Source organism: Pelodiscus sinensis, chromosome 7, assembly GCF_049634645.1.
Source record: "Pelodiscus sinensis isolate JC-2024 chromosome 7, ASM4963464v1, whole genome shotgun sequence".
Lineage (NCBI taxonomy): Eukaryota > Metazoa > Chordata > Testudines > Trionychidae > Pelodiscus > Pelodiscus sinensis.
Window position 1 is genome coordinate 17,315,409 of NC_134717.1, and position 6,965 is coordinate 17,322,373.

At 42.2% G+C, this 6,965-nt stretch overlaps 1 protein-coding gene across 2 annotated transcripts in view; it reads right to left on the reverse strand.

Moving 5' to 3' along the window:
* Nucleotides 1–6,394, reverse strand: part of MAP3K19 (mitogen-activated protein kinase kinase kinase 19) — a 30,413-nt gene extending 24,019 nt beyond the window's left edge. For both annotated transcript variants that reach the window (XM_006117069.4, XM_014570460.3), the window contains exon 1: nt 6,040–6,394. The gene's annotated coding sequence lies outside the window, so the exon portion shown is untranslated. The remainder of the gene's footprint in view (nt 1–6,039) is intronic.
* Between the last annotated feature and the right edge of the window lie 571 nt (nt 6,395–6,965).

Genomic DNA, 6,965 nt, shown 5'->3' on the forward strand with positions numbered 1-6,965 from the left:
GCTCCATATACTAGGGGGCTGTGTCTAGACTGCACCCCTTTTGCGGAAAAGTGATGCAGATTAGACACAGCGCAATTGCAAATGAAGCGGGGATTTAAATCTTCCCCGCTTCATTTACATAAACATGGCTGCCGCTTTTTTCCGGCTCGGGCTTTGCCGGCAAAAAGCGCCAGTCTAGACGGGGATCTTTCGGAAAATAAAGCCTTTTCCGAAAGATCCCTTATTCCTCTTAAAATCAGGAATAAGGGATCTTTCGGAAAAGGCTTTATTTTCCGAAAGATCCCCGTCTAGACTGGCGCTTTTTGCCGGCAAAGCCCCGAGCCGGAAAAAAGCGTCAGCCATGTTCATGCAAATGAAGCGGGAAGATTTAAATCCCTGCTTCATTTGCAATTTCGCTGTGTCTAATCTGCATCCCTTTTCTGCAAAAGGGGTGCAGTCTAGACACAGCCGGGATGTAAATACTGGTTAACCAATACGCCTCACTCTTAATGGGTGAGGCATAACAGTTTTGGTTAATTGATAAGGTCTGGAGCAGTTCCAGCCTCACGGAGACTGTTCCAGCCTCACGGGGCCCACTGCAGTCAGGGGCTGCTCCAGCTGACTGGAGCAACCTCTGTCCATGGCAGGCTTGGCAGCCCCACCATAGGTTACATGCTAGGTCCCCAGGAGCGGGGCCGGTGGAGCTGGCTGCAGTGCCTCCCCAGGAGCCAGCATTGCTGTGGCAGTGTACTGGCCCCACTCCCAGGGAGGCTTTGCTGCAGCACTTGCCTGACTCGCTCCTGAGGAGGCTTCACTGCATACTGCAGAGCACACTGCAAAGCCTCCTTAGGAGCGTGGCCAGCAGCCCTTGGGGCACCGGAGCAGCTTACCAACGGGGCTTTCTCGCCCCGGAGCTCGCAGGTAGCAATCCGCTACCTCGACCTCCGGGGCGAGAAAGCCCCGTTCGTAAGTGCGGATCCGCGTAAGTCGGGGACTGCCTGTATTAGACTAGGCTCATGCCTAGGAAGAAAAAGTACAATTAATCCTCTATTTTACTAACCAGTAATCTTGAAGGAGGTGGAGGTCACCTTGTAATGCTGATTAAAATAACAGCATCTGGGGAATATGGAATGTTTACAGCTAATAGACATTTCTCATGCAAATGATATTTAGCCATAGGGACAGTTGTCTAATTGCTATAAATTTAAAAGAATATCTTGCTCCCTTTTACAAGGAAAACAGTGAGTAGGCCTGTGGCACCTTAGGTTATGTCTAGACCAGTGGAATCCCGGAAAAGCTCTGCCATATCCAAGGAACGCGTCCGCTTTTTCAGAACAGTTTCCAAAAAAGTGGACATGCTCTTTCAGCATTCCTGTATTCTCTCGGTGAGAAGAATAAGGGGTGTTCCAAAAGAGGACTTTTTTCTGAAATTTGGCTCCATTTAGAGGAGCCAAATATCGGAAAAGCCTCTTTTGGGAAAAAAAGCAGAAAAGGGTATGCAAATATCATAGCCTTAGAGACTAACAAAAATATATATTTAATATCATGAGCAAAATCCACTTTGTCAGATGAGATGAGCGGAGATAAAAGGGGGACTCTCAGAATAAGAAGGGAAAGGGAGAAAAGAAAGTAAGTGTCAATTGTAATCCTGGTGCTGATGAGGCTAATTGAGTGGGCTGGAAGCATCTCATACTTAGATGTCAATGGGGTTTAGAATGTAAGGAAAGCTGGTTTTATAATATACCATCCAGTTCAAGTCTTTGTTCAGGCAAAAGGAGACAAATTTGCAAATGAAGGTCAATTCCACACTCTTCCTCTGTATTTGGTTTGTGAAATTCCTTTGTAGAAGAATGACTACTTATAAATGTTCCCCTACAGGTTTGTGTGTGTTACCTTCCTAATATCTGATGTGTGTCCATTAATCCTTTGTTGTAGACTGTCCAGTTTGGCCAATATACGTAGCAGATGGGCATTGCTGGCATTTTATGGTATATATCACATTAGAGGATGTACAGTTCTATGTTCCTCTTATGTTGTGGCTTATGTGGTTAGGTCCTGTGATGGTGTCAATAGTATAGCACCAACAGTTAGCTGGGGACAATAAAGACTAAAATTAAAAGTAATATCTTACCAGAAGAATTTATATTCTATACAGACAATGTACAAAGAAAGGAAGAAAGACAAAATGCAAGAAAGAACAGAGTGGTTGAACAATCAATCTGAATACATAAGTTTGTTCACTTTTTTTGTTCTTTGTTTTAAAAAAATGTTATGCTTTAGAGTTAAGAAATTCAATTTTTAGGTTACATAACGCTTGGGTACTTGAAGAATAGAGTCTAGCATCCCCATCTATAATGCAGTCCATTCATCTCTGCCTACACATAACATTCAGAAACCAATGAAAATCATATCTTTGTTCAGATTTATTTTGTGATCCCACTTATCATTTTCAGAAAGTTCTGTATCAACAGCTGTCTTACATTTACACAGTTTTGTAAAGGAGGAGAAGAATTTCTATATTATTACAAGGATTGTATTATAGCATGTTAATTTCTCTAAAAGCCATTGTTTTAATTAATTATTAAAGGATAACATGATATGTTGTGGTTCAGTTTTCCACAGCACAATAATTTCAATTCAACTGAACGTGCTAACACTGAGGTGTAATCCAAGTACATTCAGACTAAAGTGAAAGATGAAATATATTAGAAGTTTAAAAAAAGCACTCTGCAAGTCACCAAAGAATAATTTATATAAAAATGCTAAATATGGGACATTATCAATTATTTGGTGTCTAATATTCTGTCATTAACAGTGGGCAGTTATAGATGTTTCAAAGGAAGTTGTTAAAGTCCATGGTAGATATTTATTACGGGCTGTCAAGTGATTAAAAATGCGGTGGTGTTTCAATGGGGCAGCGCTGCATGGAGTCCCCATGCAGCGCTGCCCCTTTCAGGCGCCGGAGCGGCACTTCAAAGGTGCAACGCAATCGGAGCCCCTTTAAAGTGCCACTCTGGTGCTTTAAAGGGACAGTGCCTTAGGAGCTGGGGATCAGCTGCAGACTCCAGCTAATACCTGGCTCCACTTGCACTGCCCCTTTGAAGTGCAGTTTTGGTGCTTTAAAGGGGCAGCACATTAGGAGCTGGGGATCAGCTGGGGACTCCAGCTGAGCCCCGCCTCCACTGTTGCAAAACCCCTTTGAAGTGCCTGTGATTAACGCGTTAATTTTTTAATGTGTTAATCCTGCCCTGAGTTAATCGCAGGCATTAACACAGGTCAATTGAGAGCCCTAATGTTTATGCAATAATATGCTCATGAGCAATGTTCCCTCTAATTTTTCCCACCCATAATAATAAATGTTCTCATGTGCACTAATATGGAGGTGATGTGTCACTGGTGCACATAATAAAATTCACGTGGTGGGATGGGTCTGAGGGGTTTGGAGTGTGGGAGGGGGCTCAGGGCTGGGGAAGAAGGCTCAGGTGCGAGGGGGGGAGGAGTTGAGGGCTCCAGCTAAGGGTGTGAGCTCTGGGTTAAGGCCAGGAATGAGGGGCACAGGGCTGAAGCAGAGGGTTTGGGTCCAAGGCTGTGGGTGAGTGTTTTGACTGTGGGGTACAGACTCTGGGGTAAGGCCAGGGATGAGAGTGCAGGCTGCTCCAGGGGCTACAATGCAGAGAGAGGATTCCACTCAGTTCTCTCTCCCTGTAGCAGCACCTGGGCATAGAGGGAGAGGCTCCTCTGCCCTGGCCACAGCAGATCCAGGCTGGGTCTGGAAGGAGAGCCTGTTGCCCAGGCCGCAGCAGTTTTGGCCTGGGTTGAAACCAGAAGTGGTGGTGCCCTGACAGGTCCAGGGCTTGGGAAGAGGCATCCCTCCCCACCACAGCTCTGAGCATGTGCATGGTGCTTAATAGAGGGAACTTAGGTCAAGAGGTAGTTTTTTTTCCTACCCCAAACAACTAGTAGTTTCTTGGCATATGTCCTGAAATACAGGAGCGGATGAGGATTTTGCAGGGCCCAGGGCAGCACAATTTTGCGGGTCCCCCCTTTGACACGGCACATGCATGGGGCTTCTTGAAACATGGGGCCCGGGGCGGCCGCCCCACTCGCCCTGCCCTATATCCGCCACTGCTGAAACATTAAAGTTTATATCACTTTATCCTAACTAGTATTATTTGCAGATGATATGATGTCTCATACTTTTTGGGGGGGGAAAGAGGGAGTGGTAGAATTCTACTGACCTATCTGCTCAATAACATTGTATGGCAGTAACACAGGTTACTCAGGTAAGAAGTATTTTTATATCAGTTTTAAAAAGTATTGCATTTTACAGTGGGTGTTCTCTTATTTGTATTCATTTTCTGACGTTAGCTTTCTATATCAAAGTCTTCATTAGCAACAAGGAGTCCTGTAGCACCTTATATACTAACAGATGTATTGGAGCATAAGCTTTTGTTGGTAAAGACCCATTTCATCTGACAAAGTGGGTCTTTGCCCATGAAAGCTTATGCTCCAATACATCTGTTAGTCTGTAAGGTGCTACAGGACTCCTTGCCACTTCTGCAGATCCAGACTAACACAGCTACCCCTCTGATAAGTCTTCATTCACACACACACGCTATATCCACTTATTCATTCAAAAAGCTTTCTTACAAGATATAATATTTAGATACCACATGCATACTTAAAGAGGTGGAACTGTGAGAGAGAATAAATTGGAGAAACTAATTGACCCTTTTCATGGGTCTGAGCTAAGCCTATCAAAGTCAATGGAAAGACTCCCTTTGACTTCAGAGGGCTTTGGAACATGTCCTCTGTCATCTATTATTTTATGCATTCATTTTGTGTCACTTTATTCATCTCTCTAAGCTAAACAATCATATTATTTTACTAGGGGGCTGCGCTCTCTGTTTGCTATGTTCACCTACTCCCTCTGGCCGCTTTCACTTCACTGGGTCTGATTATGTCATTCTGTCACCCAGCAGGAATATTTTTAATATAGAGAGAGAAATCTCTCCGCTTTTAATAGAACTGTAGAAATGTGGGGCTGAAAGGGATCTCAAGTAATTATCATGTGCAGCCCCCTGCACTGATTTTAGACTATCCTTGACATTATGAGAGTAATTTCAAGCTTCTAATACGATTCCCAAACTTTTTCATACTGGAGCCATTCTTGCAATAACTTGCTGGATGGGCAATCTGTCCTAGCCCATTAGGATACCTATCCCCTGAAGCATGCTCTGGAATTTTTGTTGCGATTTATTTTCTTTATTTTTTGTTCCTTTTCCAACTCTGTTCCCTCTGCTCTTTTTTTTCTTTCACACACCTTTTTAGTGGCTCATACTGCCCATTCCTCACTCAACAAAAGACTAGATGCTGCTTATGGCAGAGATTCTTAAATAGTTAAAATTTTTCCATCTAGCTATAAATTCCGGGGGACGGGGGAGAGACTGTAGGGCCCAATCCAACTTTCTTTGACTTCACTAATTTTCCTAGAGTGTACTATTCAACATGAGCAGACTCAGGCTCTTATTTCATATTACATTAACTAATAAGAAAGCTTAATTCCTTGAACAAATGCTGCAGCACCTTCTACAGACTTGTTGATAGTTATCCCCTTGGATTTATCCTAGATTAAATTCTATTATAACAAATTGCACTTTTATAAAGCACTTTTTAATCCAAGAATCTCATACAGTTTAACACAATAATAGTAAGCCTCATAACAATGCTGGGATATAGGCAGGTATTACCAACATTTTAAACATGGCTAAACATATACAGAAAAGCTGAATTACTTGCCTGAGGTCCCACAATCAATCAGTGCAATAACTAGGATAGAAGTCAAGAATCTTGATTCTTAATCCTCTGTGCTAAATCACTAGACAACACTTTCTCCTGTTGTATATTAGCATATCCATTCCATTAAACTAGTTTGTAAGATAATTAGATCTCCTTTTGTCTTTTTATTTTATTGTAAATTACCATGCATAACTGTGGACCTTCATAAATAATAACTGAACATAGTAGGTTCTGCAAAATATGCTGAAACACTGAGCTTACCTAGAGCAAGTTTTGAAACAGGCACCAATCCAAAGATCAGCTAAACAGCATTTTTAGGTCATAGTTGTCCCTATTCACTGAAGAGCAGCTTATTCACACAATGATTCTATGTACTTCGATTTTATTTTCTGGGCGAGCTTGAGATTGCATAGCCAAGATTGTTGAGATTGTTATGAAAGCAAATTCTTCTAGCGTAAAATTCTTCAAGCAGTCAATGCTACAACCAGACTGTTTAGTTTACAGGCTGTTGCCAAGGCAACTGTCCACTGGGCATTTTATTTAGAGAATTGTAAGTTGAAGTCTCTGCATGTATGAAAATAAATATGGCTAACTACATAGTAGGATTTTAGGTCCCAATTACAAAATAATTGCTCTAGCACACAAAGCAGCGTATGTCTCAATATGTTGTCTTTACAACTATCTTTTTGCTTGCATGACCTATTTTTATGGAACTTTTCTCTGGGTGTCCATTAGGAATGTTAAAATGTGTTTAATTATGTAATCATGTAACAGCGGAACATTTTCCAGCCAATGGGAGCATCAGGAGGCAGTGTCCTGATTTGCAGCCAACGGGAGCTGTGATTGCCCGATATCTGTGATGGCACAGGTAAATATAGTGACGGTGGCCCACCAGGGACTAACCCTGCAGGCCGCCATTTTGTTATTGCACATGCTTGCCTTATTTACTTTTTCCACACCATTCATCATTTCATAGATCTCTATCATATACCTCCTTAGTCATTTTTCTAAACTGAACCATTTCAGGCTTTTTAATCTCTCATATGGAAGCTGTACCATAAACCTCATCATTTTTGTTTCCTTTTCCAGTTCTAACACCATATATCTTTTTTGAGCTGGAGCATCCAGAACTGCAGCCTTTCCTAGTGTGGACATACCATGGATTTTTATCCTCACATTATGATATT